This window comes from Copadichromis virginalis, linkage group LG2, assembly GCF_057382275.1.
Source record: "Copadichromis virginalis isolate Kocher_CV1m ecotype Utaka linkage group LG2, C_Virginalis_male_GT1.1, whole genome shotgun sequence".
Lineage (NCBI taxonomy): Eukaryota > Metazoa > Chordata > Actinopteri > Cichliformes > Cichlidae > Copadichromis > Copadichromis virginalis.
In genome coordinates this window covers 11,547,867-11,573,432 of record NC_140619.1, presented here as the reverse complement: position 1 = coordinate 11,573,432, position 25,566 = coordinate 11,547,867, and the positions used below count along the sequence as shown (strand labels likewise).

The 25,566-nt window shown below is 40.6% G+C and overlaps 1 long non-coding RNA gene across 1 annotated transcript; it reads left to right on the top strand.

The window, feature by feature from the left end:
* Positions 1-8,154: 8,154 nt before the first annotated feature.
* Positions 8,155-14,968, top strand: LOC146717047 (uncharacterized). Its single transcript, XR_014922666.1, has 2 exons — positions 8,155-8,761; positions 13,063-14,968. It is a non-coding gene; the product is annotated as an uncharacterized LOC146717047 (long non-coding RNA).
* Positions 14,969-25,566: the final 10,598 nt, after the last annotated feature.

Sequence of the window (25,566 nt, the reverse complement as noted above, 5' to 3'; positions counted from 1 at the left end):
GATGGCCTTGCGTAGTCCATAAATGGCAACAGCGGGGGATGTTGAGTTGCCAAACACGTGGACTTTCATCCGGTACTCGACAACTTCGTTGTTTGGGTTGTTGTCCCTATGCCACAGAAAACGGAGGAGGTTGCGGTGGTCTTCGCGTACCATAAAACAGTGAAACATTTGCTGTATATCTGCCATGATTGCAACACTTTCTGTCCGGAAGCGGAGAAGAACTCCGACAAGTGTGTTGTTTAAATCAGGGCCAGTAAGGAGGACACTGTTAAGAGAGACACCCAAGTACTGGGCGCTAGAATCGAAGACAACCCTGATCTGATTGGGTTTTTGGGGGTGGTAGACTCCAAATGTTGGAAGATACCAACACTCTTCTCCCTTTTCCAGTGGGGGGGCCACCTCAGCGTGACCATTGGAGAGGATTTTTTCCATGAAGGCCACATAATGCTCCCGCATTTCAGGTTTCCTATTAAGGGTGCGTTTTAAGGAGGAGAACCTCGTGGCTGCCTGCTGTCTGTTGTTTGGTAATTGCTGGCGGGGTTCCTTAAATGGAAGTGGGGCGACCCAACTGTTGTCCACGTCTCTGTACATAGTATTGTCCATCATTTTTAGAAAGAGAGTGTCCTGTATTGAGTGAGCTGGTTTGTTGTCGTTATCTGTCCGGTTAAAAACTGTTTGACCCAGAGTTTGTTCGGGCGCTTTACCTGGCCTGTTTGTGTGTGGCATTTCTTTGAGTTGCAGGAGGCTACTGCATGGTTTGAAAACTGTAGGGCGGCCATTTTCCAGAACGACTGTCTTCAGGGTGCTGACTGTAGGCCTATGGACATTACCCAGACAGACCTCCCCAACTACAACCCACCCTAGGTCTAGGCGCTGGGCGAAGGGGGCATTATGGGGGCCGTTAATTCTCTGCCTGACCTTGTGTGCCTGTAAAATGTCTCTCCCTAGTAGCAGGAGTATTTCGGCTTTAGGGTCTAGCTCTGGGATGTACTTTGCTATGGTACGGAGGTGCGGCTGGTGTAGCACTGCGCTGGGAGTTGGGATTTCATTCCTATTGTTAGGGATGTCCTGACACTCTATGAGCGATGGTAGAGGGATCACCACTGACCTATCCAGTGACTCGATATGGAAGCCTTCAGCTATTTTACCCCATGTTTCTACAACACCAGAGCATGTTCTAAGATTGTAGGCGAAAGGTTCACTTTTAATGTCAAAAAGTTCGAAGAACTCAGGCTTGGCTAAAGAACGATTGCTCTGATCGTCTAGTATTACATATGCCTTAACAGCTCTGTCTTTGTCACCTTTAGGGTACACCCATGTGAGACATATCTTGGAACATGAACGTCCCCACTGACCTGGACCGCACACGTCTGTGCAGCTTGTTGTGACATCAACCATGTCATGACTGTTTTCTCTCTCCCCGCCATTCTCTTGTGCCGGAGGTGGAGCCTTGTTGGTCTGTGGTGGAGGACCGGGATGCATGGCTGCATCGTGACTTGTGCTGTCACATTCAGAACACTTTACCGAAGATTTGCATTCCTTCGCAAGATGAGTATCTGAAGAACAGCATCTGAAGCACAATCCTTTCTCTTTGAGGAAGGCCTTCCTTTCGTCCAGTGCTTTATTCCTAAATGTTCTGCATCTTTTGAGCGGGTGTGGCTTGTTATGTAGTGGGCAGTTCCGGTTAAAGTCCTTGTTAGGGGGAGAAATATAGGTTTTGTGTACAGTAATTGGCTTGCTGGAATTTAAGTTTTTTGCAAAAGGTTTTTCTGGTTTTAAGTTTTGCTGTTGGAAACTTGGATCATTGCGTTTCTTTGCCTCTTTACATATGAATTCACAGAAGTACTCAAAAGGTGGGAAACAGCCTTGGTTGTTCTCTTTATATTGAGAGCCGTGTGACATCCACCTCTCCTGAAGTCCATATGGGAGTTTGTCTACGATTGGGCTGATTCCACGAGAAGTGTCCAGATAGAGTAGACCAGGCAGATGGCCGTCTTCCTTAGCGCCTTGAATCTCTTGCAGTAAATCTCCTAGTTCACGAAGCTTGACATGATCTTTGACTGTTATTTTGGGGAAACTGTCCAACCGTTGGAAAAGTGACCTTTCGATTATTTCTGATGCTGCATAACATTCATTCAGTCTTTCCCATGCTTTGCATAGAGCTAATGTGGGGTTGTTGACATATACTGAACGTATGCGTTTCACCTGATCACTTGACTCTCTCCCTAACCACTTTGTCATGAGATCTAGCTCTTGAATGGGGGTGAGTTGGACTTCAGCTGTTGCACTGGTAAATGAAGAGCACCATGCTCTGTAGTTCTCTGGCCTATCGTCGAACTGGTAAAGGCCTGAGATTATTAAATCTCGACGTGCCATGTATTGGGCAAAGGGCTCTGCTGGATTTAAAATGCTGGCCGTGGTGTTATAGTTATGCTGAGGTACGAATGGTGAGCCGCATGGGTTGAGAGAGGTATTTTGTTTCTCCACTTTAGGTTTTGTTTCACCTTTCAGCTGGCTGGGCTTATTTAGAGCAGCAATATTATCTTTGGTAAGTCTTGTTTCAAAGTTGATGGGTTGTGGCTCTAAATTGCCTTCTTCAGAGGGATGCCACGTTACAAATGTGTTGGGTGAACTTGCTTGGTAATTTTTGTGGACTGGGAGATAGCTTGGTCTCCATTTGAGATCGTACATATTCGTTTGTACGTTCTAATTTTACGCTTTCTGATGGAGATTTTCTACTCTCAGGTTCTTCTTGTATAGCTTCAGCTTCCTCTAGCACTTCTGCTTCAGCTACAGCAGCATCAGCTTCCCTCTGTAATGTTAACACTTCTAATTCTGCATCTATTTTTGCCTTTTCCAGTTCGCTTTGAGCTTTTTCAACCTTCAACTGTGCTTCTTTTGTTGCATAGCATGCTCTCACCTTGGCAGCCTCTGCTTTAGCTCGAGCATGGGCAGCGCTTACTGCTGATCCAGATGAGCGGCTGGTCCTTAAACTGCGTGCAGACTTGTTACTGGATGCCATTTTGACCGTGATGAATCACCAGTAGCCGCCTTTTTCACTGTAGTGTTTTCAACGAGGATGTTGGTGACACCGAGTTAAACCACAAATGAAGACCCTGGAGTTTAGTTGCAGCTTGTTTAATTGTCTCCATGAACATGTGGTGAAAAACTGAAATGACAGAAAATAAACTCCATCTCAACAGGCAGAAGCATGTTTACATCAATAAAGTGCATTACTCTCACTAAAACATTCATGTTAGCAAATACACATTAATATCCAAAGTTATCTGTACAAACTGTCATATAAAGTAACTTACGGCGTTCCGGCCTGATAATTCGGAGTAGATGGCATTTGATTACATCTCCATACTGCCTTTAACATGAGGAGCCTGTTTCTCAGCAAAACCGAGCGCTTGACCAAAACCGGAAGTGCTTGACCGGAACCGGAAGTGCCCCGCCAGAACAGGAAATACATTTTAGCGATATTTTCCTTTTAACTAAAACGTATATACAACATGAATTATTCATTTTAACAACACATATTAATTTTTAATGGCAAATCTTTTTAGAATTATTTATTTCAAATTTATGAACCTATTTATTCAGAGAAACGCCTTAAGGGCAACACAGCTTCAGATGAAGCAAATGAATTAATTGACTAAAACTGAACAGAAAAGCAAATATATATACTTTAATATTCTGGCTTCAAAAGCAACACGATGAATCTGAAATCAAACGCATATATTTTAGAAAGACTTCCAGTTAAGTGATCTTTTGTCCGCAGCCAAAAGGATTTACCTCCAAACATTCAGTGTGAACTTTATACAGTCGAGTTTCTTTGAGTAAAATCTAATATCAGTCACTTTGAACATCAGCAGCAGGTCCTTCATAGAAGTTTAAAGTCTCGCTAACCTTCAACTGAACTTTGAAAATGAGTCATTGAGGTGAATTCAGTCAGTTTGTGTTTACTGTGAAAAGAAGAGCACAAGAGGATCCACTTCATCGGCTCCTGCTCGTTATTCGCGCTCGCTCCTTAATATGTGGGTGCATTGAAATGACTGGCAGAGTATGTGAGCCTTTCACTTCCACCGCTGCCTGTTCACAGCGCTTTCACAGGGCTTTTATAAAGGAGGATTAAAAACATGACCGGAGCTAAATGAACTAACAGGCAGGGAGATGGCTCTGCGCCGACCGGCCTTGGTGACGGGACTCAGGTACGAAAGAGAGCCAGTGCTGCAAAAAGAGAAGAAAGAAAGAAAGAAAGTTATGTGAATGTGAAGCAGATGGATGTCTTACACTCTCTGAAAGCTTGATAAGATGAGAACTCAGAGCTGAAAGAGACACCAAAAGGCAGAGGCGAGGAAAGAGAAATTTAAATTCTCTAGTTTTCTTAATGCATTCAATCAGGCTGCCTGAACGTGGCTGAAACTCCTCAAACATGCCTGAGGATCAGAAATGAAACTGCTGGCAAGTCCAAACAGGAGTCTGTGCTCCAGCTGTTGAGGCCTCCTCACTGACCCCAAATACTGAACATAAGCAGGAGCTTTCAGGGCCTAGAGGAGCTGTTAAGCCTCCAGTTGTTTTGTTTTTTTGGTGTGCTGGGCAGTTCAGCGGGGCAGAGAGCATTTACGGAGTTCATATACTGTGTGTGAGCTCAGTCAGAGGAAAAGCTACAACCAGTCGCTCTAAACAGCCAGTGCGGAGTACATTAATAAACAAGTGCAACTAAGAAAAAAGACACTTCAGATATCTCTGATGGCTCCACCGCCATTGTCTAACATCCACAACGTCCTGTGAGCCGCCGAGCCTCTGGCCTCAGAGTTAGATGGCCTGGTAGGTGTGAGTATGAGTGTGTATTCATATCTTTGTGGGGAGAAAAGTTGTAAGTTTACTATACTTGTGTGGACCAAAATCCTGGTCTCACAAGTTTGAAGGCATTTTTGAGAGGTTTTAGTGACAGGGTTACAACTGGGTAACATTAGGGTTAGGGTAAGGGGCTAGGGAAAGCATTATGTCAATTAGATGTGCCCACAAGATATGAATACCCGACGTGTGTGTGTGTGTCCTGTTAATTTGAGAATCGCAGCGAAGAAGCTGCAATGATAAACTGACACACTTTCATTGTTACAAGTTGCAGAAGTTAACTGGAGGAGACGCTGAGGAGCAATTGTGAGACAATGGAAGGCAGCTGCTGATAAATACTGTCATTAAAGCTCCGAGACACTCGGCGCGTCCGAGCAGGAGGATTCCTGAAGGGAAATCTGCTGCTGCAGGCACGTAATGAAGGGATAGATCAGAGGAGGACCTTTCTCTCTCATTTTCTTCTAGCGTTCTGCCTCCACCTGTAACTCTAACAGTCTCCCACAAACTGGTGAAGTTTCCGGTTGTTGTTTGGCACTGTGGTTAATAATATGAACACTGGAACTCTTAAAGGAGTCAAATACCAAAAATCTGAGGTTTTGCACTTACCGCTCATGTAACATGTCAAACCTGATTCTTTAACGTGATTTTAATAAAATTACATTTTATTTGGTGTGACCACCTTTATTCTCAGCTCAGTTCAAACTCTCTGAGCAGCATTCTGTGATTTCTGGAAGTATCTTCAGGAATAGTTCTCCAGGCTTTTATTAGAAAATGTCTAATAAAATGCATTATTTGCAAAAATGCATTATTTGCAAAATTCATCACAAAAAATAAGTTTGTGCAATTTTTCATTAACTGTAAAAAATAGTCAAAATGAAAATTGTTATTATTTTAGTGTTAAAAGTGTTAAAACTCACACTAAACATGTTTTTATTAGTTTTATTAGTTTGTGTGTTTAGTTTACAACATGGAAGGGCAACTTTACCAGTCAGATCAAAGAAAACATGCACCGATATAAACACCTCAACAGGACTGATATCGACCTGAACATCAGGTAACAACAGCAAGGCAATTATGCCTAGCTAACAAGAAGTCCACACATTTTCAAACGCGTATAAAACAAATCAGGTTTGGGATCGAGCAGCGATCAATTCTTTTGCGAGAGTTTCCAACACAGACAATGTTTTACACCCGGGTAACCTGCAGTGTTGAAAACGTGTTTTCTGATGATGTTTGCTACCCTGCAATCCGTCCTACTCTGTGGTAAAATCAGCGACATTTGACCGTCGTGTTGCTCCCATTGAAATTTATGTAGCCTATTATACAGCTGGCATGCGAAGTGTTAACTGATGGCACGACACGCAGTGAATTAATCTGAGAAGGTGCATTATAAATGAATGGCCAGGCCAGCGATGCACTTCACAAATTAGCTTGCATAGACACATTAGTTGTGCCGCTTCTTAATGATGGTATCTTAGCTAGCAACCCTTTTGAATTTTCTCTCACACGAAGAGTGTCCTCAGGTAGCCGTCTGAACGCTGGACACTTGGAGACCTGTGTCTCTGAGTGGGAGACCAGAGATCACATTAACATGTGTATCTCTGTATTAACAAACATGCGATATCGGCCCAGTTTATTTTTCTTATCATTGTTGTGAGGAGACCATAAATAGCATTTGCATTTTCTGTTGTACAATTAATTTGCTGTTATTTATTTCTTGTTATAGATAAAAAGTCTTTTTTTGTTTCAAAATAGCTGATTACTTTTCGCTGATAGCTGCCAACATCTGCGAACAAATATAATTCTATAAAGTTGTTCTATATAGTGTGTAACTGTTAATATAGTGTTTTTTAATGCAATCATTTGGCACATTGACTTCTGAGGAAATTTTAGATGGCACTCGTCATCAGAAAGGTTGCCGACCCCTGGCCTATCTAAAATCTAAAACTTAAAATTGTCCATAGCCTGATGTTGTTACCACTGTCCTGTTTGAAGTGGAATGAGAGAAGCTGGTTATTTTGTGTGTGTGTGTGTGTGTGTGTGTGTGTGTGTGTGTGTGTGTGTGTGTGTGTGTGTGTGTGTGTGTGTGTGTGCAAAGAGACAGCCAGGTTCATGATCGATATAAGGAAGTTTTTTCCAAATAAGGAGCCAAAAAAAAAAAGATAGAAAGATAGAAAAAAAGATCAAAGGATCCGTCAACCAAGAATAATGTTGGATCAGTGTTTCAATGTTTATATCTTTTATTAGATGTTCATGTGGTTTGGTTATTTGCATTTTTGGTTGAAAGTACACTGAGAGAGGACTTTTTGTTAGTGATCTTAATAGTAATTTTTTTTTCATATTAATGTAATTTTTCATCTAATTGAATACAATCAATTTGTGTATGATTGTCAGTCCGAAGAGGGAGAGAGGAAAGAGGGGAATGTGAGGAGAAAGTACAAGATCAGGAAGAACCAGGTAAGAAAACAGACAGGGAGCAGTGACAGGAAAAACATAAACTGTTAAACTGACAAAGAAAAAAAAACTAATTTTACTCATACAATCTGGAAGTTTTTATAATTGTTTTTATTAATATTTTGTACATCTGTACATTTCAAGACTCTTCTATTTCTGGAGTGTATTTTTTATGTATCTGTATTATATTTTACACACACATTAAAAGGGAATCTCTGTCCAAAAAACTCACTCAGTTAACTTATTACTCACTATGAGCATCATTCATCATTTCCCTCCAGTAATTAAGGTTAGGGTATGTATTTTTTTTTATTCCAATTATTCTACTTTTGCAGCATTTAAATAAACTTTATCAGATTTGATGGTTTTGTTACCGACTTTTCAAAAAAGTGTTTTGCTTTTCTTTCACAAATGTGGGGATTAAACTGTGTTAAAATGTACAAAACAGTGATGTCATGTTTTGTGACGAGGACCCAGGCACTTGATGAGACTTGATGAATTTAAGAATCTTATGAATTAATAAAGAAATTTGCAGACTTGCACAGAGATGGTAAAATTATGATGAGTGATAACGGAGACGAAGACAACAGATGACGAGGACAGGGAGGAACAGGGGTTTAAATGCACCAAGGAGACAGTCAGAGAGAACTCAGGACAACTGGAGACATTTAAGGATGCAGGGACTGACAGAGATGGGGAAGAAGTCTCATCGTAACGAGTAAAGTTTATGTTGCCTGGCTGGGCAGCTCTCTGGGTGCTCAGCACCCCCAAAGCTCTGATCCTAGAATTGCCCCTGCTTTAAGCATATTTTTATTTGGACTGCTAAGCAGGATGTTACAGGAAAAATGATTCTATGTTTCTTTACCTTCTTTTAAATGTACAAAGATGCCTTTTGTCTGCCCTCTGCCTATGGTTAGATTAGTTTAGAATTATCTTTTTAGACTTTCCCAGCAAACACATCTTGTTTCTGGGACATATTGTTTTAGATTGTTTTATCTTCCCTAGCTCTCTGCTGACGAGACTAGCACCATATATGGAGTTGTTTTATTTTATCTGTTTATTATTTGTTATCCTGTTCTCACTGTCTCTGTGCTCTGTGCCTATAAAAATTACCAAGCCACTGTGCATGGTGTGAGTTGTTCCTGGCAGCTCACCCGTGTACACGTTTGATAAAGAAAGTAACTTTGTCTCATTGTGTCTTTATTTCTCCTGGGTCTTTTACAGAGTTTTCCCCCAACATTTCTTGGTCCTTCGACAGCCGGATCACCTCCATCGTGTCCCATCTCCGTGACCAGTCCACGTTGTTCGCCTGTCGACAGCCCACACACCAGGTGTGTGGAAAAAGACCAAGAGCGTTAAATTCGGGTCTTGGCCAACGTCTTAGAAAGCGACCCACGGTGGTGGGGCCCGATCGAGGTGGACCAGACCCGGCGACACTGACCAGGTAGATACAGACACACTGACACAATCTTGCGTAAAAGCGTATTTTAAATTCAGGGAATTTAAAATAGCGAAAGTAGCTCGTCGCGACTGGAAGCTCCCCACTTCTGTGGGTTTAAAGTAGCTCGTCGGCTGGTAGCTTGGAGCTCGTCGACTGGAAGCTCCCCACTCTTGTGGGTTAGGTTTGGAGCTCTGGGTAGCTCCCCCAGCTGGGTCAAGGGTGATATAACACCCGCTGGAATACAAAAGTTATTGGTAGCTCGTCTACAGAAAGACTGGCAGCTCCCCTTATTATAAGGGTTCCGATCGCGCGAATAGGTGTGAATGTGAATGTATGTGTGTGTATTGTTGTAACTAACGGAGCAAGCTGAATTTTCACGGTCCAATAAGAGACTGAGCTGCTCCTACTGTGTTTTTCTTTTACTGCTATTCACTGACGTGCTGGTGAGTTGAGAGAACGGTCGAGTTCCGTCTCGTAAAGTTCACACCGCTTTTGGAAATAGTCCGAAAGTAGAAGGGCGTGTGAGCAACCACTCTCGTCTCTAATACCAGCGAAGGTGATAGCAGCTGTATTGTGTATATATTACTTAATAAACAAAAATAAGTAAATACATAAATAAGATGGGTAATCAAGCAAGTGAAATTAAAACTCACTCCTGCTGACGAGCAGTGGTGAGAAAAGAAAAGTCCAGACGCCGGACAAAAACAGAGAGAGATTTAAGAAAACAAAATATAAACAGTCAGAAGAACAGAACTCAACTGCCAGTTTAGTAAAACCAGAAGACGAGACACTGTGCAGTTCCCACAATCCTTTTAGTAAACCATCACTCACTCCTGCAGCCGCATCTGCAGCAGCACCCATATCAGGAAGAACATAATAATCCCTTATTAAGTGAAAACTAGAGATCACAGTAGTTTTGTAGTAGTTTAAAAAAGGGTTGAAAACAGACCCCACTGAGTAGATATAAATATAAAAAGTACGAAATAAAGATGAACAAAGGGAAAATTACAGTAGAAATTATCTTTAGAGTATTTGAAATTAATAATAGCAAGGATAACAACCTGTAAAGTGATATTATCAATGAAACACAGTTGGCATGATGACCATGCCCAGCATGTATAAAATGAATATAAAGCAAATAATTCACACGAAAATATTTTAATAAAATAAATAAGGTATATTAAGGCTGTGTCATTGTTCAGCCAAGGACAGTGTGTGAAAAGGTAACTGTCTCCACCCTGGGAAAAGGATGATTCTGCAGGTCATCTGAAGCCCTTGATGGATACAAAATAAAATATAAATAATACATTATAATAGAACTGCCTGGTCCGCCATGCAACAGAGAGAACAAATGTGACCGCAGATTGGATGAATTCTAAATTATCTGTTTGCTGAATAAGATGATCCTAACTAACAAATTGGCTCAGTAGTAGTATAATGGTACACACTGATAAAATATTATAATATGCTATTGCTGTTATATAAGACAAAGAGGATAATATTAACAATGACATAATATTAATATGAAGAGGCACCTTAATCGGTTATGATGTGAGGTGGATAATTGTTAAGCAGTAGTCTGCATCAAGCTTAAGGTTTGCTGAAACTCAGTGTAATGACATGTGAGATGAAGACAATACGGAGAATAACTAAACTAATGAAGTGCATAGAGGCACTTGACCAGCTTGAAACCTATCATCCTAGAATGACACATTGCTGAGATATAGAGCACACCTATAATAACAACCAATAAGCAAAACCCTGTAGACAACAGCTACAACTACAGGATTGAGAAGCTGAATTAAATATGTAGACACTGCTAAGCTGATGAGCATGTTCCACATTTTCTTTTCTTTTTATTTATTTGTTTCTTTTAGAGCAGAAGCTGCTGTAACACACCCAAAGAAAGACTCTAGGTCTGACCAACCGTTTCAGTCATGGGCAAAAAGATGTCAGTCAATAAAATTCTAAAAGATAATTTATTGACAAAAAATATATCAAGAGATAAAAGATAAAACAGTCCAGTGTCCCACTTAAGAATTGTATAAAAACACACAGTCCCAAGGCCAGAGCCAGCTATGCCACACAGCCAAGTTACACTCCACATGTTGCCTTTAACAGGGTTAGAAGTCGTCCTTGGAGACCCACCACCCTGCAAGCATATAGTCAGTGGTCACTCAAGCCTCTGGAACTCTGCTGCCTTTAGGCTGTGGCATATAATAGGCCCTGGACTGCACAGAGAGACAAAACAACACAGCAGTGTTTGTAGTGTGGGCTATAAGTAGACCAGTGTATCAGTGCAATCAAGTACACCTGCCTCTAATTAGTCCAACCCCATTCCAGCCATTGGCTCACCAAAAATGTGACACACACAAAACCACTCCCAACCCAGTGCAACTTCACACAATAATATGGAGCTGAATTAACACAGGCACATTAGTCTACCATGTTACAAGCTGCATGCTATTACAAGCCAACATATGCAGACTTCTGCCTTGTTCGGGTGGCAGCATTTTTCTTTTTCTTTTGTGTCCTGACACGTTTTATGTTTTTTGTTTTTGTTTGATTATTTTGTTGGTTTTGGAAACGAATTTAAACGAACTTGTGACAATACTTGAGAGTCACAGTGACACATAGTGATTAGGCATATGATTGAAAAATGCCTAGGTTTAGAGCTGTGAGCTATGCAAAGTTAAATATATATATACATATATATATATATATATATATATGTATAAATGGGAAACAACCCTAACTTGAAAGTTTGAAATGTGTGAGATCCATGAATTGTTTGAAAAACTAGAAATTATTCAAAACTGCCTTAAGTGAAAATGTAGTGTTGCATCTATTCTCCCAAACCAAGACAAACAAAAAAGAAGAAGCTTTCTGTAACTTCAAAATAAGGCTGACTGTTGACAATAGACTAAAACACTAATCCGCAGGTGGCTATCAGGAACAGAGAGGCGAGCAAAGTCATAAACACCAAGGCTGCAGACAGCCACGCAGAAACAGCAGATAACATAGAGACAACGCCTGCTAGAACCGTGGAGAGGAAGGTCACTTCCCACGAGATTGTAGGAGTAGAGGACAAATTAGTTGTAAAGTCAGCTTCAGGCCACACAACTGCACAACAATTAACTGCCCTTTTAGAACTAGTACACACAGCAAGTGGCCGCAGGTGCTTTATTAAATGCATATATGACCCGTCGTGTCCAGTAAATTTGCTAGGTAGAGACGCTCTGACAAAACTTAAGATAGCAGTCATGCCATTCTTTTCTGGTATTACACCTGAGTGCCAGAAACCGACCGAGTATCACAACATTCTGAGATTTAAACAAACTCCAGGCCCAGATCCACCTTATGATCAGCAAGTGTGGAAGCTAGGAGAACAGCATTTGACCTTACAGCACAGGCCGAAATTGTGTAGGTTACGCAGTAACCACAGATAGTAAAATAATAGAAGCAAAACCACTTTCTTCTTCATGTCCTGCACAGAGCGCTGAGCTGATAGCTGTGATACGCGAAAGCTAAATACACAAAGACAAACTAATAAACATACATACAGACAGCCAGTATGTTTTCCCTGCTGTGCATCATTTTGCAAAAAATTTGGCATAACAGAGGAATGATTACACCAACTGGAAAACCGGTTCACCATGCCAAACTCTTACAACGCCTACTGACTCTTTCATTACTACAGGCAACAATTTTGCTGACAGAGCAGCAAAATAGGCGGCACAAAAGACAAACATCACATTGATGGCAGTGAACACACATCAGATTCCACTGGATGTGTTGAAAAATGCACAAAAGCAGCAAGCACAGCAGAGCAGGCAAAATGGCTAAAACACGGTGCAGTTCTGACAAACGACTTAATGATGTGTTATGGCAAGCCAGTGTTGCCAAAAAATTCCTCCACAAAATGGCGGCATTAGTGACTCATGGCTGTACGCATTTGTCAACGGGGGGACTGACCAGTATTGTCAACTCTCATTTCTACACTGTAAATTCTACACTGTAAATTTTGAAACCTCAGCAAAACAATTTGTCAGAACGTGCATGACGTGTCAAAAATATAATGCTCAGGGAAACCTGAGACCACACAATCCATATGGACCTTATTGAGCTAAATGAATGCCAAGGGTAAAAATACACCCTAGTGGTTATAGATGTATTCTCAAAGTGGCCAGAAATCTACCCAGTGAAAAAGGCAGATACAATTTCAGTAGCAAAATGTATGTCTAAGTTGTAGGAAAATAAAGAGATGATTGTAAATGACGAAGAATGTAATGATGTCTATCAAGTGTCTTGCAGACTAAAGCCCGGTGACTGGGTTCTGATCAAGGTGCTCCAAAGGAAAAACTGGAGCACACCCAGGTGGGAGGGGCCATACCAAGTCCTCCTCACTACACCGACCGCTTGCAAAATTGCGGAACGACCATCCTGGGTCCATCAGAGTCACTGCAGGCGAGTCAGTGAAGCCATCTAAACACAGCTGACGGCAGGCTTGCCCACTTGTTGTGATCTGGCCCGGTGGAGGGGTCAGCTTTCCTGGCCGGGGGGTCTACTCGCGACAGGAGGGTGTGTTCCGTCGTCATGAGGTGGTGGCTCTTATCAACTGCAGCGGCCCTGACCATGGCCGGGCTCCTCACCTTTGCTTCCGTGAGGGACAATAAGTCACGCTATATGAAGAAAAGGCAGACACTGTATGACAAAGGAAAGTACACCAAGTTTCCCCATGGCTATGCCACTAATTTCTGGTGGCAGTTTATGAACACTACAGCTTACTTGAATAATAAAACTGACTGCTATGCAAATACACTTTCTGCCCACCGAGGAACGAGAGGAAGTGTATGGACTGTTCACTCAACGAAATCTGTGCCAGTAACGCGACACTGATGAGCCTCAACTGTCGCTCCAACTACAGCTACCGAATGATACTACAAACAAAGACTCATTACCAGACAGGATGTGCACGGACGGCACCAAGCAGTAAAGGAACCAGAGTTTCGCATCTGAGGAGGAGTGAAATTCTTACAGAGCTTGATCCCCGGCATTGGAGTTGCCGAGGTGCGGGATCACGTGGAAATCAACCGATATGCTCTGCTACGACACATCAACTTAACTAAGGCCCTGGGAACGGCCTTAGCAGGAGAACAGCAGGCCATCAGAACGATGGTGCTGCAGAACAGACTGACACTAGACCTGCTAACAGCATCACAAGGAGGAGTTTGCAAGCTGATCGGGGAGACATGTTGCACTTTTATCCCTGATGGATACAAAGCTGGAGGAGACATTTATGAAGCTTTGCAGAATTTGACCGCTCTGCAAAAATATGTCACTGACCACACACCTGGAGCAGCTACAGCACAAGGCTGGCTGGACTGGCTGTTCAGCGGTTCATGGCTGGCTGCTGTAGCAAAGTCATTTTTCCTTCTAGGTCTCATCATGATAGCACTGCTCATATTAGTGTTGTGTGTGTTGCCATGCCTAAGAGTAATGATTTCAAAGATGATAACAACTACAATGACTGCTTATGTTGCCGTGCCTGAAGAAGAACAGCATCCCGTTGCAATTCTGTTAGAGGAGAACTTGTAATAACTGCTAATGAATGACGTGGTGTTTAAAAATGACTTGTCAAGTGATCACGCACTGATTAAAACATTAGTAGGTTATGCAGGTTTTCATCCTTTTATTTTTTGAAGTTTTCATTTTAAATATGAAGTTTTCATCATTTTTCATATAAAGTTTTCAATTTAAGGTTTGCATCATTTTAAATATAAGGTTTTCATCCTTGTATTTTTTGAAGTTCTCATTTTACATATTAGGTTTTCATCATTTTTAAATACAAAGTTTTCATTTTAGTTTTCATCCTTTTATTTTTTGTAGTTTTCGTTTTAAAATATAAGGTTTTTATCTTTTATTTTTTGTAGTTTTAGTTTTATTATTTTTTCTTGTTTATTCCACTTGTTATTTCATTTACTATGATTTTCATTTACTATGTTTTTCTTTTTATTATTTTCTTTTGTTTTATTCTTTAGACCAGATGACTTCCATTTCTGCTATGCTGACATTTTGAAAATTAAAAAATTGCTTAAGATACTTAATAAATAACCTTCACAGACAATTGTTGTATACATTTAAAATAAGTTAAAACAGGAGGGAATGTTACAGGAAAAATGATTCTATGTTTCTTTACCTTCTTTTAAATGTACAAAGATGCCTTTTGTCTGCCCTCTGCCTATGGTTAGATTAGTTTAGAATTATCTTTTTAGACTTTCCCAGCAAACACATCTTGTTTCTGGGACATATTGTTTTAGATTGTTTTATCTTCCCTAGCTCTCTGCTGACGAGACTAGCACCATATATGGAGTTGTTTTATTTTATCTGTTTATTATTTGTTATCCTGTTCTCACTGTCTCTGTGCTCTGTGCCTATAAAAATTACCAAGCCACTGTGCATGGTGTGAGTTGTTCCTGGCAGCTCACCCGTGTACACGTTTGATAAAGAAAGTAACTTTGTCTCATTGTGTCTTTATTTCTCCTGGGTCTTTTACAGAGTTTTCCCCCAACACTGGATTATGACTTTTACTTTAGTAAAGAGTAAATACTTTTCTCACCACGGTGCAGTCACGCCTGTTAAACTTAAACGTTCACTGATTTCCTACAGATCAAAAATTCTCATGCAGCATGTAGATGTTTGCGTAGACAGAAAAATGTCCCGGGTGCGGCTTCAGTCTGTCTGCAGATAATTTCCCACGCGGTACCATATCGGTGACTTTTTTCACATTGCCATCATTTGCTGCCATTTTTTCTCCCTTTTCCTGCCTGTGGCACAGCACAGCCAGCTTGTTTCCTTCAAAACATGTTTTCTTTATTTTTGCTCCGTTTGACTGACCTTTGACCCACTTCGCCTGCAGCCTTCATCATCTCTGGTGGTACCGTGCACTGCTGTGTCTCCAATCATCTAAAATAAAAGAAGAAAAACAACAACACTGACTTATGAGAGTCTGACAGCTGCTGCTCACAGGTCTGAACACGGTGTCGGCGGGCATGCCTACCACTGAACTTTGATTTTGCCATTTTGAGATAAGATGCGGGAGGGGCTGGAGAGCTAGCAGGTCCGTATATAGGAAGCGGCGTATTTTACCTGCAGGGTGTTTCCATTTCTGCTCCCTCTGCTGGGTTAGATATTATACACTGTAATTCAGCCGGGGGAATAATTGACCTGTCAGCGGGTTCACGCCACCAGTCCCGTCACTCAGCAGCAGCGGCCCTGTTCCTGCAGATTGATACAGCCCGGTTCCCCCTCAGAGGGCTCGTAACCTTACAGACATTTCACACTCAGACATAAAGATGAGGAGCTGCTGGAGAGCTGCTGCTTTTCCCCTCAGCTGCTCAAACTCAGCATCAACACACTGAAACTGAAGCTTTGCCTCCATCAAGGCTCGATCAGCTGAATTGATGGAGGCAATTCAAGAGGTATATATCCATATTCTGCTTTTCCTAAATCTTGCCTTTATCTCCTGTCCCATGTGGATGTTCATATTAAAGATGACTACAGCTACTAATAATGAGGTCATAGTATGTACAGTAATGTTTTCCTGCACACTGCTCTAAACACTCAGGTTGACAGTTTTTTCTGCTCTTGGATCTTTATATCTGAATGAGGGGATCTCCTAATATGGTCATTTTAGGCACAGGAGCTCCACCAACATGATGTGCAAATCTTTTGCAGCCAGTCACAGCAGGTGTAACGGCTGCCTGTGATTGGTGTGGGAGCTGCTGCAAGATTCTCTGTTTGAAGTTTATTTTTGGTCACATGATTTAAAACTTTTTGTTCATCTGTAGTTCAGATTCTGAATAAAAATGTGAATAAAATAAAAAATTTAATTAAAAATTAATTAAAAATAAATGCTAAAAAAATGTCATAACATGCTGAATAAGAAGTAAAAAACAAACTAGAACATAATCTGAATAGAATGCTAGCCACAAAGTTAAATAAAATACAGTGAATTAAAATGTTAAAATATATATTCATATACATTTTTAAGTTTTTTGTGCTGAAATCGTGTTTTTACAGCTTTGTTTTCTCTGTTTTCCATGGATGTTATCTCATGTCCAACACAGCAGGAACAAATATTTGACAAACAATGACAGTGACCCAATAATCCTTCAGCCTGGCATGCTGACGTTCTGTATGCTTCAGAAAGGATCGTCCACGCATGACTGCAGCTCGCCGTGACGCCGTCGCCACAGATCTGCGAGCAGCGATAACACGCAGGAGGATTAAAAGCGGGCGACTCTTCGTCCTTGTTCGCAGTTCGTCTTTGAAGCTGAACCTGTCAGCTGGTGGAGAGACACGACGGTCTGTCAGGACAGGGAGGGGGTCCACACACACACACACACACTTACCATAATCAGCAGGTGAGTACAGTAAGGGACAAACTGTTGGAAAGTGACTGTGTCCTCCCTGTCAGCTTGAAGCAGCTGCTGGAGGAACAAACCTGCAGCATTAGAGCTTCACACTAACCCTAAGCCATTTGTAAAGGCAGAGTTTATCCACTTAAAGGTCTCAGACACAGAAGAACACAAAACATCCTTAAAACTAATACTGTACGTGTTTGAAGTCCTTGCCAACACGGTGACGCTTGGCTTCGAGCATGTCCAAAACTGCTGCTCTGTGGGGTGTCTGCGGTCTGTGGGGGTCAGTATCTATCAAAAGTGTCCAAGGAACAGGGGTGAACCAGCGACAGGTTCGTAGACAGCCAAGGGTCGCTGATGCAGATGGGCAGCGAAGGCTGGCCCGTGTGGTCTGACCCAGCAGATGAGCAGCTGTAGCTCAAATTAGTATTTATAACAGGGGGGCCAAACATACGACCAGAATCAGCCTGCCAGAGACTCCAATCCAGCCCACTGGATGGCTTTTTATCTTTTGCTACACTCATACTACAACAAAGTACGTGTTAACCTCTTCGACATGTCAATCGCTGTGAACAAAGAGAAACTTGTAAATAACTCATGAAAGAATAAAGTTACGTTGAAACCAAGCACACCATTGTTTTTCTTGTGACATTACCAATAAGTTTGATGTGTCACATGGCCCTCTTCCTATTGAAAAAACAAAAGTTGTATCCAAGATGGCCGACTTCTAAATGGCCACCGTGGTCACCACCCATCTTGAGGAGTTTGCCCCCTCACATATACTAATGTGCCACAAACAGGACTTTAATATCACCAACCATTCCCATTTTATTACGGTGTATCCATATAAATGGCCCACCCTGTAATTAGTAACATTTGAACTACAGTAGAAAAAGAAATAGGACAATTCTTTCATTCCCAGAAAACATCCTATCTGGGCAACAAGCTACTAGAACCGGTTCTGCAATTTTACACATTTACTTCTTACAGCTTAATCCCAAAGAGTGGTGCTGCCATATTTCTTTCACTGCTGCAGCAGCTTTTCCTTATTGTGCAGAAAAAATAAGATGCATGTGAAAACTGCACTTCTTCTTTTTGTCTGTGACCACATCTCTGGGATTAAATGTGCAGCTAAACTTCATTTGCACTCACAGAAGTGAGTTTCACTAGTCGCGCTTTGAGGCAACAGTTGTGATTTAGCAGTGTATAAATAAAATTGAATTTAATTAAACTGCACAGTAAAGATCAAAGTAGGCCTACAGTGTTACCCAGAGGTATAAAATAAAGTATTTAAAAATGAAAAGAAATCTATGATATTTATGACTTAACCACCAACCCCCCAACCGTCAAAAGATGAACATTTTTGCCTTTAAAAGTAGAAAAATTCATTTTGTATGTATGGACATAAATCAATGCAAAAATGGAAAGTCTTTTAACATGGGAATCTATGGGACTGACTTTTTGGAGCCAGCCTTAGTAGACATTAAAAGAAACTGCAGGTATCTGCCCCTCTTCCTGTTAGATGGGAGTTCTTCCTCCCCACCGTTTCCATGTGCTTTCTCTGCTTATTAGTGAAAAGCAGCTTCTCAACAAAAAAACGTGACCATCTTTCTTGATGATTTTTGTGTTAATTATCAATTTAGTCAAAACAGCACAAGTTGAAAGCACAGCTACAATAAAATTAAATGTTAAATCTTCTTAACAAACAGGTGAAAATGTTGAAATTTCTGTTTGCTCCTCTGTGGGCTTTACTAATATTCTCTTCTCTCTCTTTAAAGGCAGGCAGAGGAGCTCAGAGTGTCTTCATGCGAGCTGAAGAGCTCTGCGTTTCCTCTTAGCTGATTATGTAACCCCACCCTGCTGGCTGACTCGCAGTCAGAGTAATGGAGGGCCGAGCTAATCGATGCTCAGACCGTGTGATTTATAGCGTTTGCTGAAATCAGCAGTACGAGCTGCTTGAGAGTGGCGAGGGGATTCTCTCTCCGGCATCCCTCCCTCACACTGTACCGCTCACTGCTCGTAATTGGATCTCTGTATGAGGCTTCCAAGAAGTTCTCATCTGGGCTTTACCCACAATGCACAGTTCTCTCCTCATAACCTAGATTACTAATGGAGACAAATGTTGCAGATCCTGGGAGAGTTCTCTAATTGGAGGAGTAGGAGAGGAAACAGAAGAGCGAAGAGACAGAAAGCGTTTTAACAGGATCTCGACTGCGAATCTTGTAAATCCACAAGTGAGTAAAACCAGAGAGTAGAGGTTACTCTTCTTTTAAAGTCCTGTGGTACTTCAAACGCAGCCGTGGCGCTACGGCTCTTTAACGTTTTCTTTTCTTTGAAAACGCAGGAATTGATTTAAACTTTACACTGTGCTGTGGGAGAAAAATCTGAGACTAGATTTGTCAACATTGATGCTTACAGCATGTTTCATCTGCTTGTTAAGAGATGAAGTATCGACTATTTTTACTGGGCCGAGCCTCTGCTGCATGGGCGTGAGTCCTAAAACGCTGTTCAGCTGTAATTCTTCCCACATACGGCTTCTTTGATTAGCGCTCTTAGTTCTCGCAGTTTAACTTGTTATTTGGCCTAATCATATTTCTAACAGTGTCATTCCCCACCACGGGCGACTAATAACCAAACCCAAAGCAATCTGCTACAAAACCAGGCATTATTGTCATCGATATCTCAATGTCAGCCGGCACTCCAGAAGTCTAAGTCCAGTCCTGCATTGTACAGATTAGAAATATTCCCCAGGCCAGTCCAATTCTTCTAAATAATATAAGTGAACACCTTATCCACACAGTCATTTCCTCCAGATTAGATTACTGCAACTCGTGAGACGATTCGCAAACACTCAAACATATCACTCCAAGAATTACACTGGCTTCCCGTTCGCAACAGAATCCAATTTAAGCGTTCGCTGATTACTTTTAAATCACTACATGGTGTGGCTCCAACTCCTAACACCTTACATGGCCTCCAGACTCCTCAGAGTGCAGGATCAGTAGGTAGTGATGTGCGGATCGATCTTGAAATATCAATTCCTCCGATACCAATCATTTATGATCTAGAATCGATTCTCACATTAAAATATCGATATTTTAGTAATTTAGGGTAAATTTGTAGTTTATCATTAACAGGAACACAGTGGAAAGAAACTATAACATTCAGATTGTCTACATTAAAAGGAACTACTTCCTCTTCCGCCTTTCATAGTCATGTGCGAAATACGGCTGCATAAATGTCCAAATTCAGAGGCTGCTTCCACCTGAGGACCCGGCCTTCGCGGTCTAAAGAAAGCCGGGTAGTACAGCACGAGCTCCCTCGGTGGAGTGAAACTGCCGTCTGCTCCTTGCTATCTAAAATATAACCGGGCTCTGGCGTAAACGCTCGACGGTCTCACACTTCTGTTTAATCGTTTTCTGTTTGACGTTTATTCAGCTGTGTGAAAACCCCGGAGGAACCCTTCCGAGGGATTAATAAAGTTACATTTAATTTAATCTAATCTAATAACTTTAATCTCAGCCAAACCGATTTGCTCACGAACAAATAAAACACTGAGAAAGCCAAACAATAACATTTTTAAGTTATCAAAGTGACTTATATATCATGTTTAACCCAAGAAAGACCGTGGGGGTTTGAAGACCATGTGTCGGTCAGCTCAGATATTTGAAGTTTACACAGCTACATTCTCACCTGAAAATATGTTAAAAGTTTTTTTGCGACCCAGAAAGAGAAATAAGAGTAATATTAAAACTAAGTCGCTGGCGCCATTGTTGGAAACTGGAATTGGCTGGGCCGCGCTATGAATTCTGCGATATGGTTTTTCAATTTTGTTGTCCGGGTGGAAAATCGGGAGAAATTCGGCAGAATGGTGGCTCCGGGAGATTTTCGGGAGGGGCACTGAAATTCAGTATTCTCCTGGAAAAATCGGGAGGGTTGGCATGTATGATTGTGGCAACATCACTAACCTTGTCAAACACCTCAGAGTAAATCATATCACAGAATATGACGAGCGTATGTTGAGGCGAACTGAAGAGGAGGACACGGACAGGTGCTGCTAGGGCGAGACAGACCTCTCTCACGGAGTCCTTTAGTGCTGCAGGCAGGCAAGGTGTTCAAATAGTGCACAACTTCAGGTTTTTTTATTTCTATATGATGAATTCTGCATTATTAAGTGATAAGAACAAGTAATCTGATGTCCTGTACTCATTATGATGCTATAATTTGAGATACAATAAATAAAATAAGTTTTTGTACAAAGTATTGGTATTGGATCAGTATCGTCGATACCACCCTGAATATTACTTGGTATCAGATCGGAAAGAAAATCAGTGGTATCGCACATCACTATCAGTAGGACAGGCTGTATAGGCTGATTTGCATTTCCTCTTTTATGTGTTTTGGAATTTTCTAATTCTGTTTTATTTTGTTTGGGTTTTTTTTTTTACATTTTAAGTAAAGAAAGAAAATGCCCCGCACACAATTACACCAGTGCCTGAACTTTGTTTTCAACGTGTTTTTCTAATTTCTCCCTTCGTAACAGCTGTATGGGGAGTCTCTGAACTGGATCTCTGGACTGAGTTGTGTTGTTGGAGACTTTTGGAGCATTTTTTAATATATTTATCTGACCAGTAATATTGCTTCTTTGAAGTTAATTGTACTAAGAGGCCATATGTTATTAACTGTTCTTTACCTTGTGTTAATTTTACAAAGTTTCTTTTAAAAAAGCAGTTTGGAATCATGTTGCTTTATTTAATTTCAGCTCAGTTTCTTTTATAAATAGCAATAATACTTTTAAATTTTTTAGTCAGGCTTTAGAGACACTAAAGAACAAATAAAGATCTAACAAGTCTCCAATAATATATTTTTAACAGCCAAGCTCAGATTTGATAGCATTCCCATTTTAACTATGGTGTTCCTCAAGGCTCTATCACGGGCCCACTATTGTTTTCAATATGCATGCTTCCATTCAGCCAGGTCTTTCATAATGACATAATTGATCATAACTGTTAGATGTCCCTCTGCAATCCAACCCCTTTAGCCTTTATAAAGTTTTTGCAAGCCTACTTTAATATATTTTAAATAGCCTCTAAGCTCGTTGTTTTATAGTGTTAAACAAGAAACACCCAACGAGCTGCATTCTGAGGAAGGAAACGCCTTGCCGGAAAATCACATGATAAAAAGAGCACTTACATTTTCGTACATTAAAACTCAAAATGTGCTCAACTATACTTCCTCTGAAACTGTTCATCTCAGCACAATAACACATTAAACTGTCTTCACCTCTGTGAAATCTCGCAAATCTGCATGCAGTTATAAAGAAGCCCTGCAGCAAAGTGTCAGGAAGCAGCTTCATCAAACCACCACAGAACAGACTCATATAAATGGACCACATCAAGACACACACACAGACACTCATGGAATACTCTGCTGTAACACATTGCAGATTTGTGCACAGACAACGAACTCCGGGTGTTAAAAGTTGACTGAATCCATTTAAATAACCGAAGCATTAAATAACGACGCATATTAAAGAGAGATAGAAGGAAGCTGCTGCACTGTTCACCAATTATTACAGCACAGTTTATTGCCACAGATGTTAGAAAAAAAGACTCAACAGCAGGCCAGCGCTGACACTGTACAGACTGCAGATCTGCAAGTCAGCTGCTGCTTTGTAGACACAAAATGAACAGCAGCACTTAGTGACATTATTACAGCAGATTTTCTATCAGTGATTTTCACACTTTTCATACATAAAGAGACATCTTGGACTGCAATATCTGCATGTTTTGATTATTAAAAGTTTGGTTTTATTGACTCGTTCAAGGGTCCTTTGATACATTTCAACCATCAAGTGACACACATTATCATATGTAGTGAAAAAAAAAAAAGTATCATATTCTAGATTCACCAAAATGGACCTGCTTCTCGTTATTTCCTGTCATCCAGTGGTGGATGTTCATGTTAAACATGAACCGCACTGTCGATGAACTATGTAGTTGATGCCTGTGTGCAGACCTTTGAATCCATCCAAAGGGCAACTCAACAGTGAGCAACACTACCGTTTTTTTCGACCATAAGGTGCATTAAGTGAAACAAAACAGTTAAATAAGTCAAACTTTACTCAACTCATTCTTCTCACTACTTCCATTTCCGTACCATTGATTCATTAATGTTGAATTCTCTCGCAGCTGCTCTATTCCCATGTTGTTGCAGTATATTAATGACTAACCTCGTATTGTGGATGGATTATCTCAGTTGTTCTCCTGACTGAAGTTTGGTCAGTTTACAGCATCCTGCCATGCGATTGCATTTGTCCCTGACCATCGGGAACCCTCACGTTAACTTTTATCGAGTGGAAAAAAGTTACCATTCATCCTCCAGCTTCACTGTTCATGCTATGCTGACATAGCTGTGTCACTAGCGATCACGTAGCACATCATTATATACAAGGTAGCCCAACTTCAGTAATCCTACAAACGTCACTGCTGTTTAGTTTTCTGTCTTCATTTATGTTGGAAGTGATAGCAGAGCTGTACGTTTCATTTTTTTCAGAAATCTCTCAGTCAGAACATGATATATCATGTTTAGGTGGAAACTAGCGAGCTAACTTCCTGCTAACTTCTAACTCCATTAAATTTAATAAATTCTCTTTTCATGGATGCCTGGATGTTAAACTTCATTGTTACACCTGGTAAAGCAGCAACGCTGATCATTTTATTAAAGATGAAAGGATTTAGACAGTTTTTGACTCTCAGTGATGCTGCAGTGTTTGTTTGAATTTGGGACCTGAAGCAGATGGAGTTTTGGACCCAAATTACTCCGCAAGGCTCCTGACTACGGTAGCCGTAATGCTCCGACAATCCATGAAGCGGTGCAGCTTCGTAGCTTACCAAAGTCATACTTCAACATTTTTTGACAGATTTTTGAGCGCTGTGCACCTCATAAAATCGGTTCGAGGTCAGTAAGCACAACCAGAATTCATACATAAGGTGCACCGGATCATAAGTTGCACTGTTGATTTTTGAGAAAATCAAAGGATTTTAAGTGTGATTTATAGTAGAGACGATGGGGTTTATGGGGACTCACTCAGGCTACGAAAATTTCAGGAGCCTTCAAAGTAATGAATCATAAAAAATGTACACAATCCATTTTGCTTTCCCCTTGCTAGATGAATCTGATGCTCTTATGTGTTAGGTTTAATTGTACACTTTAAAAAATGTAAGAAAATTGATCAAAAAAAGAAGAATTGATTACCAAAATGGATGTGCATGTAAGAAGTATAAAACAAAAAAAGAAAACTTTGACCATATCGGTTAAAATGCTAAACAGTGTACACCAGGTCCTCATCAGTACTGAGACGGTAATATGAATATTTACATCGGTTAAGATTATTGACACACAGCAGAGGTGACCCTGTGTAATCACATTACCATTTCAACATTAATGTTATGAAATAAAAATAAAGAAATAATGACAACCTTGAATTTATATCAGTCCGAACAGTGCAGTACCATCAGCAATCATTCAAGAGTTGTTTATTCAAATCTAAATATATTAAAGCATCAAACTAACAGGTTCATTAGCTTTCTCTTTGCAGTAGTTTTTAGAAGTGAGCGCCCTCTCCTGGATTGGTCAGTATTTTTTATTCCTTCTACTCTCAAAGTTAAAACTTTAATTTGATTAAAATGTATGCTAGTAGGCATATACATATTAAGTGCTTTTTAGTATCACTGTAACGTAACTTTTCTAACTCACTTAATTCTGGAATGATTTCTACTGGCATGGTGTATAAAGAATGTAAGTAGGTGTACTTTCTTTTTACAGTGACTGTATATGGCTTAAACTTTCCATTAAAATCTAAAGGACATGATGTTTATGCTCCAAGTGTCTTGGTACAGTTAGCAACATTACCTAACATTAGCTTAGAAACGGAATCCAATAATCACTAACGTCTTTAAACAACTGGCTCCTAGCAAAGCTTACATATATAAGGACAAAGATAGGTTAGATAAGTTTAGTGAGCAAGCAAGCTAAGGTTAACTAGCTAGCTCGTACACTGCATATTAAGAAATTTGTTTTTGTTTGCAGGTTACCTAACATTAGCCACAAAAAAAGAAAAAATTGTATTATCTAATGAAGGCCATCTCGTTAAATAGAATTTAACCATCAGTTGAGTTATAATCTGCACGGCATCTGATTTATGGTGGAACTGTTTAGTTTTCAGGACAAATCCCCAGCGTTGCCAACTCCTCAGTAAGGAAAATTGGTATTGGCTGTCCTAAAAGTCCCTAGAAGTCGCTAAATGACATCATGGTCTAATTTGCATAATTGGTCATGCTTACGTAATTGTAATCAACGCTGTAGGAGAGAGGAATAACATTA